Genomic DNA, 13641 nt, shown 5'->3' on the forward strand with positions numbered 1-13641 from the left:
TGGCTGTGGTTATTACTAATCAGAGGTGTGTCCAAACCACAACAAGTACCATTCTCCATTACACAACAGATTTCGTAAATCAACATTACCTATGTACAACCCTCAGCCCTATAATCTGTGAGCATATGCAATCACTGTGTTACAGACCAGGGATTTCCATGCACATACTGTACCCTGCCTATGACATGGTGGATGTGTTACCACACTGCCATACCCCATGGTCTTGCTGCAGGCCTACATCCTGGTGACACACAGATGCCTAGAACAGAAACAGGATACAGCATGTGAAAACAATTCACTCACCACTTCACTTGTGGGGGAGAGAGGGGTAAATCTGGCACTGAATATGTTTCCAAGACTATGGCCAATATCTGTTGCCTCAGGATAGGTATTAGTTTTGTGTAGTAACTCACAGCACTTGTGTTTAATGCTGTAGAGGTTGCTGATGTAACTATCAAAGGCTGTTGTGATTGTCGTCAGTATCTGCTGCATGTTTGTTGTCATAGATGCCTGTAGGGGATCCCATGAGGGATCCAAAGTTGTGTTTGAGGCTAATAAGGGAGTTTAACAGTCATGGGACACCACCTTTCTCTGCAGCAGTGTCCTCCTTCTGATGTACACTTTAGTAATGACAGGGGACCATCACTTTGTCTCCCAGTGTTTGGAGGACTGTGTCTGAGTTCTGTTGGCTCTGGCTAGTACCATGCATTCATGTACCTGTTTGTACAGTGCATATGTGTATGATTCCACAGTCATTCAGCTATTTTCCATTGCCATGGGTGCAGTGAAGACATCTACCCCTGTTTTCATGGCTGAAACGTCAGCTTTGGAGAGGTTTTGCAAGGTGGTTACCTTTGTTGGGGGTGTGGCTGACATGTTGAGTTCCATGTTGATTACAGCCTGTGTGGATCTCACCATGCAGTGATTGACATCTGTTCCCTTATTTAAGTACAAAATGAACAAAGGCAGAGACAGCAAAAACACAAACTGGATAAGAACACACCCAGAGGTAATGAATCCAATAAAAGTTTTAGTAAACTCCAAGCAGCACAAAAGGTAATGTAAAGTGCTTTTTGTCTGGTCGATTCACCAGACTTCATCAGACAAACTCATACAAAACAAGCACCAAGTTTAAATTAAAAACTTTTCCCTCCAAAACTACATCTGTCTATCAAACACATTATTCAATTAACATCAATTAAAACATTAAAGTTATATAACAATACAATACCCTAAATCTTGTACTTAAAGTTGAACATTTTTTTTAAAAACATTTTATGAAAACCCTTACTTGTCATAAAAACCTACCCTAGAAAACTAAGGCATGAAAAGTGGGTACGGCTCATATCCCTTATAAATATAAATATTAAACTAATACAAAATAATTTTATAAAAAAACTTTTTTACATGTCTTTGGACCACATAATCAGATAGTTCAATCATGTTTCTTGTCATGTAGTCCAGGGAGGTGTGTCCCAAGTCATTCACACCCACATGGATACAGAGTGATATTCGTAGTTGTTGTTGAGTGCCCTGACTGGCTGTGTCATGTGTTGGACATAGGCATGTGATAGATATTCGGCTGTTACCTGCTCCATATTCAACTTAGTGAGTGGGATATGTGTGTGCCTCAGTATTTAGTTACCCATGATCACTGTATTCTGCAAGGTGGTTAGCCTTAGGAGCTTAGGTTGAGGGGCACACTGTGTAGGTTAAATATGTGTCCCTTGGCATGTGCCATGTCATGGTGTCTGAGTGGGTGTCTGTCTTGCTGGTCTGTACTGTTTGGGTAAATGTCCATTGAGTGCATCTGGGAAGGTGGGTGTGTGGCTTTTCACTGTATGTCATGGCTGTAAAAGTGGGTGTCACTGTGAGCTACATGTTCCACATGGTGTGGTGCAGGTGTTGCTCTTATCTTCTTGACCTGCTAGTACAGTCTTTGCTGGAGAGTGCATATGTCCACATTGGGTGATATATGGGTAACTCTCACAGGTCTGAGTGTTTGGAGTTTAGAGGGGAGGTTTGTCTGTGTACATAAGGCAGTTGGAACAGTGCCTCAGAATGGACAAGTGCACCAGGTTAATGGGTGAAAGCACAGAAAACTGCCTTTCAAACATGCCAGGAGGGGTGGACATAACTAGTAAGTACTGGGCTACATCTGTGATGAATGAGTACTGCTGCCAGCTGCCAGGTGTGCCACACTTCTTAATACACTAACCTGGTTAAGTGCCAAGCTGTAATGCTAGTTGAAGTGCAAGACAGAAAGAACTAGCACATTGTAAGGGTGGAACAGAAGGCAGACTGTCTGCCATCTGTAGGACTTTACAACAGCTGTGCAGTTATCAGCAGCTTTGGCCATATGAAAGTTCAATAAGCTCTGTAGCATGTGCGGTAACTGCATAACACTATAGTAAACACAACCAGATAGGCAGGAGTTTGAATCCCAATACTAGCAAGTGTGTGTGAATCATGTACTGTCTGGCTTATACCATCTGTGTGTGAATCATGTACTGTCTGGCCTATACCATTTATGACCTGTGTACTACCCTTTACACTTCCCCTCACTCCACTTAAGTAGTCCTGTTAATGTCATCCACCTTAGAAGTACCTCTGAACTAAGTGGAAATGCGTCAGCTCTGTGGCACATCTGATAACTGTGTAGCACTATAGTAACAATAACTAAATACGCAGGAGTTCTAATCACCCTACTGACAACTGTTTGGATGTGTGTGTTTGTGTGAGAATCATGTAGTGTGTGGATTTCACCATTTTTGACCTGTGTACTACCCTTTACACTTCCCCTTACTCCAATTTAGTAGTCTTGTTGATGTCATCCACCGTAGAAGTACCTATGGAATAGGTGGAAACATATAAGCTCTGTGGCACATCTGATAACTGTGTAGTATTATAGTAGGAACACCTAGATAGGCAGGAGCTCTAATTCCAATACTGGCAACTGTGTGTGTGTGTGTGTGTGTGTGTGTGTGTGTGTGTGTGTGTGTGTGTGTGTGTGTGTGTGTGTGAGGATCATCTCTTGTGTGGCTTATACCATTTTGATGTGTATACTATACATGGCTGGTGACCACCTCCCGCTGCCATTACTTTATATAGTGTGGTAACAGCATCTGCCTCACATGCAGCAGGTTAAACCATTGTACAGTCCACTGTACAAATGTGTCGAGAATATCTATATGTTTGCAACCTATACATGGTCGGAAGTGGTCTGTGTGCCTTAACAATGCCCATGTATGTGATATTATAGCCAAATAGGCCACAGTGAGTGTACTGACACAAATGGCAGCATGAGGTGTCATACCTGACTGAAACCTCATGCTGATATGATGACTGCCACCCTCACAGGTGGCCAGCCTTGTAGGAGCAATGCATGACTCCATATGCTTGGCTTTACAAGTGAACTGTTCATGCTATGGCTCACATTAATGGCTGGAAGAGGTGTGGACTGACATACTGTGGTCCTAATTAGTATGTAACAGGAACACCTTGCATATTAACAGGGGTGTGTATGCAATTTATATCCACTGTATACCACTAATGTGTCACACATGTCCCTACCTTAGGCCATTTGTCCATCACATTTTGCTGGCCTCTGTCCAGATGTCTTGGCAATGACAAGTTGTGATGTATGCTACAGGAATGTTAAATTCACATCAGAGAGGCCACAGTGGTGACCACTGTGATGCATTACAGTTAACCTCAGCACAAGTGAACATGCACAAAAAGCAATATAGCTATTATATAAAGCAATATAGCTATCACTGATGGTTGTGTGCATGGTAAATTGCATGCCCTTCACATGGCTGGGGTACTGCCAGTCAACAACAGAACAATGTCATACTCACCAGCTTCAGGCTGCTGTCCCATATGCAGAGCAGAGGGTTCTCAGTGGTTGTGAGAAGGAGTTATTGTCAACAAATTCTGGTCTATATTATAATCTCGAAGGTTTAAAACTTTGAATCACTAAAAATCAAACTTTAGTGATCAAAGTCTTAAACCATCGAAACCAAAAAAAAAATACTAAATTAAAAAAAAAACTAAATAGTGTGTAGGCAGGGGCAAGCCCCCCTGCACCCCCCACAACCCCTCTACTTAAATTTACCAACTCCGACAACACACTACATTGAAGTAAACAGAAATCTCCCCCTATGGAGATTTTCTGTTTAAACATTCGATGTCATGCGCTTTTGGTATTCTCGTGTCGACAATATCATATTCGATATTGTCAGACTTAAAGATTTTAATATAGACCCAACAAACTCACATATGGCCTTGGTACAGGATGGATGCAGTATGTCTGCACATCTACAGTACTAACCCCAATAATACACAATGTCCTTTCCTCACCATAGATGTGCACCTCTGTGCATTAGAAAATACCATACACAATTGCAATCAGACCTGACACATGGATGCAGATATAATACAGATACAAGTATGTCTGATCCATTAGTGTGCTAATCCCCACTGGGCCCTTACCTGCGCACTTCTCATCTAGTGTGTGTGTGTGTGTGTGTGTGTGTGTGTGTGTGTGTGTGTGTGTGTGTGTGTGTGTGTGTGTGTGTGTGTCTGTGCACGTGTGTGTGCAACCCACCTCCCCAATGCTTCCCTCAGCTTCATGACATGTGTGTTGGGCGGGTGCCCCAAGTTTCGTAAGAAGCTCCTCGGTGGGTGTCAGTGGGGGCTGGCTAGTCCCTCACTACAGCAGCAGCCCTGAGACTGGCATGGTGGATGAGGTTGGTGGCTCAATGCTGCACATGCTCATAAGTTCTGTGTGCAGGCTGGCATCATTTACCCTGTGGACCACACTGTTCTACAGGGTGGTCCTCTTACGCACATCTTCTGCTCTCCATCCAAATAGCAGGGCACAATGTCCAATCACATACTGGGTGATGATGTCAGTTCCCCCAACAGAGAATTCTGGTAGGCATGCCCTCTGCATGTTACCTGGAATACATAAACAGGGAAAAGGTCACAGGACTGCATACGGTTGTCAAAGTGCACATCAACAGTGGATATTACTTGCAAATAATCCACAGTACACCATTACCCTCCAAGCTATCATGGGTATAGCAGCTTGCATTACACTCCTGGCCCTGAACTATCTTATTCCCCCCAATGTTGGACATTTGATTGCATAATCCTTTATTCTCCATTCATTTCTGTGTAGAGGATTAACAGTGGCCATCTTCCATGTGGAAGGTGTGTGGATGGTGGCAGGTCTGTGTTTGACTGTGGTGTGTGCTGGAGCTGTGAACACATCCCTGAGTTCATGTAGAAGGCAGACAGTGTTGTTATTATGGCCCATGGAGATATGCTGTTGTTGCCATCAGTAGGCGATATGTACATGCTCACCATTGCTGAGGGGAGGAGTGTGGTTGATGTGCATATCCCCCTGTACAATTGGGGTAGACAGGGTGGCAATATTCCCACCTAACTTGTGTGATGCAGGTTGCCTATATCCATGGCATGTGTGTATGTGGTGTTCTTTGCACCCAGTACAGGGTGAATTGTGTTGTTTCCTCTGAGATTTACAACATATGTGGAGACACAGTTGCAATTGTCCTTGGTGATGTGGATATATCTGATGTGTAGTCATAGTCAGCCTTAGAGAAAGTCACCTGTGAACTTACATGCTTGCTCAGATATAAGTGGAGTTACTTCCAAGTTGTTGCCTGCACCTATGTGTCCTTGTACAGCCAATGTAGCAACCTATTATGTTGTTTGTGTATTGTGGCTGTCCACCAAAGGGGATCACTCTACTTTGGTGGAGGCTGGTTATACACGTCAGGTACTGCTGAGCCCATATAGCTACAGTGGATATAAAGGGTACACACCCCTGTTACAATGCCTGGTATTTGTGCAATTGGAACATGACACCACAATAACTCATTTTAAAACAATTCCCACCTGTTGTGTGACCTACAGCCTGTACAATTCAATTGAAAACATAACAATATGGTCTGTGAAAACATATGTAAATAATAATCAGTACAATATGGCAGTTGAATGAGTGTGCACAGCATTAAATTGATATTTTCTGTATGCACCTCTTGAGATGGTTGCAGCATTCATTTGTCTTGGTTTGGACTCTAACATCATGGCACATCTTCACTTGGCAATAGTTTCTAACCTTCCTAGAAACACCTTTGATTGTATTTCAGTGGAATTGTACAGGTTAGGAATCATGTTCAAGATGAGAAACATTATGAAATGATCTTCTCTGGTCTGATTGTCATACAACATACAAACCTGGCATTCCAACGGGGGGGTGTAGACTTGTGATAGCCACTGTATATAGGTGTTGATATAGCTGTTAGTGGTAGGCATGGACAACGGGTCATAACACAGTTTGACACCTCTCCAATTAATACATGATAATCATGCCTACTCTAGTACCCATCTCAGTGTCAGGGCAATACAACAACCAGTAACTGTACACTTTTATGCCTGTTTTATGCACTGACACTGATATTACACACATGTGCAACATGCACAACCTATGTACCAGACTGCTTGAAACCCATGTGATTAGTGTTGTGCCTTCCAGCTGAACATATGCATACATACATGTACTCAGGGGATACCTGGTATACATTTCTGTTCTATGTTAGTATGACACACTGTATTTACAGTCTTGCTGCTCAATCATACTTCTCAACCTGTTATAGCATTACATCTAGACAATGGCCCACATAAATGGGTGACAAAGGGGACATAAAAATTGGTACTGTATTAATCTAGCTGCACCATACATTAGTACATTGATTGCACAGTAGACTTTGACATCAGTGTAATAACCTGGAAGATGTCCAACAGTCATAAGTAGGCTATTATGTTACAATGTCATTGCTCACTGACCTGCCAATGGTTTGTCTGACATCACACAGGTAAATATGTAGGTGACAGATATCAGTCAGAAATGTGCTTATTGCCTAGCAGAACACTGTACAGTTGGATGTTATTAATTCAATATATCACATGCAGTTCAACACAAATGTCTGCAACAGTACTTTACTATGGACATGCCCTATATAGGTCTCTTAACTTTACAAGACAAACATGTGGCATACTCATATTCACAGGTAACATGGATATGGACAACATCCCATTAACTGACCTAGCAGTGGTACAGTCAGAACTGTTTGACAGACACCCCAGCAGTTGTCAAATATGAGCTCTCCTTTCCCAGGGTGAGTCAGGCAACTGAGCTGTGATCCTACCTCACAACCTCTCAGAACATCACATCTGGACAAAGCCTAAAATGATGGGGGGATAAATAGGGACAGACTTTAAATATTCCTGTTACAAACATAGGATGCTTGTAGAATGATACATTTTGCATTACAATGAATATTCTTAAGGATGTGGAGTCTTAAACTCAATTGTTTGTCATTACTTGATGACTACAATCCTCTGCTATTTGCCAGAAAAGTGCTGATTTCAGGAGGAACATACAAAAACTGTGATGGGGAAAATCTGGACATTCTGTGAAGATTTGTACAGATGAGATGCATGTCTGTGATATCTCCCACTGCTGAGAGGGCCAGATGCTATGGCCATAGCAGGTGTTCAGCAGGACATTAGTACAGCAAGTCTTGTTGGGACATATATTCCTCCAAATCATATTTCTCATTATCATAGACCAAGTACTACATTCAGTTACATGCTTACATGTTCCACTTACCTTTTTTACTTTCTTCACTATGTTTTATTTGTTTTCTCTCTCTCTCTCTCTCTCTCTCTCTCTCTCTCTCTGTGCACTACAGGGATAGAGCTGGTTTGAATAGATGGCAGCATGGCTTTTGTAGGTGATGCTCATGACCAGGTGATGGCCTGTGCACCTATTGGGGTTCCCCACTTGCTAATTGCATGCAGAGCAGCTGTGTAGTTCTTCCAATAGCCAATGTCATGGCAACACATCCTTATAATTGAGTACTCCATGTTGACATTGGCCCTTTCACTTACTTGTGAGGAAGACATGCTGGAGTTGTGTGAGATACTACCTCTTACAACAAGACTTGTGGAGACAAACCAAGTAAATGGTGTTGAAGGTTAAAGACTTAGGGGCAGAATGTGAGTATTGCTGTTATATGTTTGGAATACTGCTAGTTTAACATGGTTTGTCTGCATATGCTACTTCTGCATGGGTTTCAGTCTGACAAAGTTCTGTCTCTGCATAGCTCTCAACTGTAGGGCCATCCACATAATGGCCACAGGTTAGCCTGTTATGTTTGGTCTGTTCCCCAGACAGGTGTTGCCCTTGGCAAATCAGTAGGATACTCTGGTGATTGCATTATGTAAATGGTAACATCCATTTGATTTTCTGACTTTATATCCCTCAGAAAAGATATGTTACAACAAACCCTGTAACACCAGCAACTTTCTCAGTGTATAACAGCAATATTACAATTATGTCCATGTATTTGGGCCTCTGTATTGGGCCTCTGTCCACCAATTATGCCAGGCTTTGTCATGATACAGTAGGGAAACAATATGTATACTGGTGTATCATTAGTTAGTGCTGTCATTCCTGCTGAGGGGAAAGACTGAGAAACATGTTGAAGTCTGTACATTCATGAGGTTGGTGTATGGAGAATGCTCTTAAATGCCCTTGTAACATATTTTATGTGGGAGACAGTAGCACATGTTTTAAAATTAAGCTGTTAGAACATGTGAGACATATTACTGATAAGAAATATGACAGTTCTATGGCCATACATTTGAATAAATCTCACCATGGGCACAGTAGTGTGTTCCAAGGTACTGTTCTTGAAAAAGTCTGTTCCTCAGTTTGATGAAACAATCGTGAAAGGACAATTGTTATGTACAGACTCAATGTATTAATATTTACTGTGATACTTTATCCCATAGGGGGTTAAATGAGGTGTGTAATTGGAGGCTGTGAATTTAATTATGCAATTAGGTGTTAATTGCTTCTTGTGATTAAGGCATGTATTTCTAGTAATGCTTTATTCCTTGAAGGCTTTGGCCAAGACATCAGAGTATAATAAACATGTGTGAATTACTGGCTGGTTGTATTTCTCTTTGCTATGTTGAGACACTTTATTTGTTTTTGGTAAGAGGTTGTTGTATGTTTGGCCATTGTGTATAGTCTTTCATGATTTTGTAGCAGTGTACTGCTCACTTATTTATTTGGACTGTTGGGTGGGCAGATGTGAGAACACATCTTGGTATTGCCATGGAGATTCTTTACATAACTGTATGAGGCCTTGTGGCTGTCTTTCCTATGTGCTCCAATTCTGTTGTCACAGCTAACTTTGTAGTATTTGATGAGGTATCTCCAGTTTTAATTGAGGCTGATAAGGTTTTTTTTCCTGTCTTGGAGTGTCAAGGCTGCTTTTGTATCCAACTGCGCATGCTGCCAGTTATGGGTGGTCTATCAGCAGCATATGTTTGTATGGGCATTTTGTGACATGAATGTATGTATGTATGTATCTATCTATCTATATATATATATATATATATATATATATATGTGTGTGTGTATGTGTGTATATATAGGTTTACCTTCTTAACAGCGAAACACAGTGGTGCTATTGCTCATATGAGCGAATCATAACCACGAAATGTAAAACAGCGACAGTTGTAAATGTTCAAAAATCAGCAAATTGAAAAGCCGATTCACTGATTTCCGAACATTAATGTAGAAAAAAAATAGATAAAGTGTAATGCAGGGGGGCTTGACCCCTGCGCCCCCCACCCACCCTACTTTATTATTCTAACTCCGAGATCACACTACAGTGGGGAAAGAAACCATTTCCCAATCCCCACTATAGTGCAATCTGCCCCAGAATGTCGAATGTGCAATGAGCGATTCTCACTGTGCATTCACTCATTGCACATTCGAACCTTTTTCCGTTCGGCGTTTGCAAACTGCAAACTGCCTTTCCGAAAATTGCTGTTCAGCCTTGTGCAATACGTACATGTAAAGGTAAACTGAGATATATATATATATATATATATATATATATATATATATATATATATATATATATATATATATATATATATATATATGTATATGTATATATATATAATTTTTTTTTTTTTGGACATGTCATTGAGGACTGCTGTCATGTAGTAATGGCATACCTTACAGTTTCAGACGTCTAGCTTTCAAAACATTCATCCTAATGCCTAATATGTCTATCTACTTTCTGTCTGTCCTCTATACAGATATGCAGATGTCAGGTATTGCTAAGTCCATACCACTATGTAGGTGCCCACATAGTATTGTGCTGTGGGCCTGGACACTGCTGCTAGTTCCGACATATGGAATATTCCTTAATGTGGGCCTTGCCCCATTTCCTTGCCTTTGTGTTAGACATTACAGAGGTGGTGGCCTACAGATTCACATACAGTAGGTGGCAATATGTTACAGGACAGGACATATGGAGACAGCCAAACAACATGGGAGACATATCCCTAGATTTGTGAACAGATTCTATGTCATCAGTGCTGTGATACACTTGGTGGATTGATAGATTAACAGGGTTTGTGTGGCTATGCATTTAGTGAGTGATGTCACGAGTGACAGTAATATGTATCTGACATACCTCTCCACTGGCACACTGTCCACAGACTGGCAACATGTCTGCCTGTTATGTTTTGTCTGTTCCATAGACAGTTGGTGTCCTTGGTAAATCCGTCATGGACTCAGGAGAATCAGTAAATACTCACATCTATTGGTATTACCAATGTCATGTTCCTCATAAAGGATGTTACAACAAACCCAGTAACATCTGCAACTGTCTCAATGTATGACAGCAATATGTCCAGTCTACTCCTGTGTTTGTGTCTCTATCCCGAAATGATGTCGGGTCCATGATAATTCCTTCCACAGTTTTGCATAACAGACTTGTCACGCAATTGGTGGGTATTTCCCAGGGTCTGTAGTCACACCTCATTTATGGAGAGGGGTGACTATAGCAGTGCAGAATTCAGTAGGGACAAAGTCTTAGGTGAGGCTGTGCTTGAACAGGGCACACAGGTGGGGTGCCAGGTCACTCTGTAGTTCATGTAGAACAAAGCCAGGGATATTGTCAGACCCCACAGAAGATGTATTCTTGGCCTTGGACAGTGGTGTTTTAACCTGTGGAGCAGTAATATTGGGTACTTGGCAGTGTACTGGTATTGTGATTGGTCTTTGGGGGGGGGGGTAAAGTTTGCACTCAATATGTAACCCAGTAAACTGGAAATATTTTTTGGCTCAGTCTAGGAGGTACCATTGTGTAATAGCTCAGAACACATCTTGGTATTGCCATGGTGATTATTTACATAACTATATGAGGCATTCTAGTTGTCTTTCCTATGTGCTCCAATTCTGTTGTCACAGCTAACTTTGTAGTATTTGATGATGTATCTCCAGTTTTAATTGAGGCTGATAAGGTTTTTTTTCCAGTCTTGGGACTTCACTTTATTCCATATTGATTCCCTCCTTCTGTTGTACAGTTTCTTTATGGTGGTGACCACCACGTCACCTTCCTTTTTTGGAGGTGAGGATCCTGTTTATATTGGGTATGGTGGTATCCATGCATTTGTGTACATGTTCATAGTGCATTGTTGTTTGATTCAACAGTCATGCAACTAGTCTCCATTTGCATAGCTGCCATGAGGTTAGCCATCTCTGTTTTTATGAGGCCATGGTTAGCTTTGGACAGGCTTTTCATGGTGGTTACCTGTGTGTGTGTGGGGGGGGTGGGTTGTGGATATCCAAAGATGATTAATACATAATGGTATGTGTAAGTATGTGAGTGCGTATATAGATAGATAGATATAGATATATATTTAGAGCAAACCTTTTCCCTACTGTTGAATGACTCTGCTGCATGATATGTTTAAAAAAATATCAGCCATACTTACAGTTCAGATGGCTTAGTAGTCAATTGCTATGGCTATGGTATGCAGGGTCCTGGGTTTAAGACTTGCAAGGGTGATTGTTTTGTTGCTGGGCATAACAAGGGCTGTTGGATACAGAGTGATTAAGGCACTTTTAAGCAGTTGTAAGTGGGTTTGCACGGGTTTGCATGGTGGTAAGCAATGTTAACTTCCGGTTAACTATGCTGACAAACAGCCTAAAAAGTACTTAATCTGTGTAGGTATCACATAGCACCACGCAAACAGGTTTAGTCCTGCTTACTACTGCTTACTCCCACTTACCCCTGTGCTAATTTCTTTAAAACAAAAGAAAAAAACAGGTGATAGGAAAGTGGTGAAAAAGGGAGCACGAGGAGATAAATACAATATGAAAGAGAGCTAGGGATATGCAGGATGGATGTAGAGAAGATCCCTAGCTGTCCATTTCTTCTACAGCAACAGCTGTGCATATATACTGAATTTGGAGGTATATTTGGACACTCAAACCCCTGAGAGAGGGGTGAGGACAACAATAATGTGTTGTGAAGCCAATTAGACCAGATTACAAGTGTCCAGCGGACACGTTTGTGAAATGGACAGCTATGTGTGGCACGATATTTTTTGGGAACATATTGCCCCCTTTTTTTTTCTTCTTTTTTTAAGGTGAGAGTGGGATGTTGGGGAAGGATAGTAGGCATATTTGGGGTGGTAGGTTGGGTAGGAAGACAGACAAGACAGACAAGACAGCATACAGGGGCAGTATATATGACACATGTGGGGACTAAGCACCTTGGATGGGGAGAAGTGTTTGGTAATCGGAAGCCCATGAGCCCCCATATGGATACAGTGGGAATGAGGTCCTCACCCATGGGCAGTCACCACTGCAATTTCATGGCCCCAAAGGTAGCTTTGCTGGGGGCTGAGCAGGATGGGCAGGCTGACCTTCTAATTGTACCACACAACCCTCAAGCTGGTGTAGCAGATCTCCCAATTCCTTGCAGAGCTTGCTACACACCAGACCCCGGACCTGGCTTTGGGTGACAGGATCCTGTCCACGCCCATGCCCAGGAGCAGGATGAGCCCCATCCCCTGAGGCAGTTCCACCTGAAGGTGGTGCAGGACCAATGGATGAGGAAGTCCTGGTGTGGGTCCCAGGTATGCTGGGGCCTGGTGCCATGGTCAGATGAGGCGGGAGAGGGGGAATCTGCTGGAATTGGCCTTCCCAGATGTGCTATGGTGTTGCAGTTTTAGAACATATGTTGGTTAGTAATGGTAAACACATTCCAGGATTAGTTATAACAGCATGCATGAGTACTCCCATTAACCAAAAACAACATATTTGGAACATCTGCATAGCAAACAGAACACATGCATATATGGAACCATAGTGGGCATTACACCGGCATGCAGGCTACATTGATAGCAATGGGCTACCATTCATAGTATTTGAACAGTTAATATTAATTGGAATACATTTCAACATTTGTAGAACAATAGGACACATGTCCCAACAGTAGGTTTTGTAGAAAACATACCCATTCATTTATGTGTTTAGATTATTGGTGAAAATAAGGTGGAGGAGCGGGAGTAAAATGTCAATTAACAAATGCAGATTTGTTGCAGTGCTCACAGCTTTAATGATCATTGCTCTAATCATTACTCTACAGGTATTATTACAACAACCTATACCTTGGGTTGGGCAGTGGTATGTTTGTACACAGTGTATAATTACAGTCTTCTTATAGC

Source organism: Protopterus annectens, chromosome 3.part0 (genome assembly GCF_019279795.1).
Source record: "Protopterus annectens isolate FY-2018-M chromosome 3.part0, PAN1.0, whole genome shotgun sequence".
NCBI lineage: Eukaryota > Metazoa > Chordata > Ceratodontiformes > Protopteridae > Protopterus > Protopterus annectens.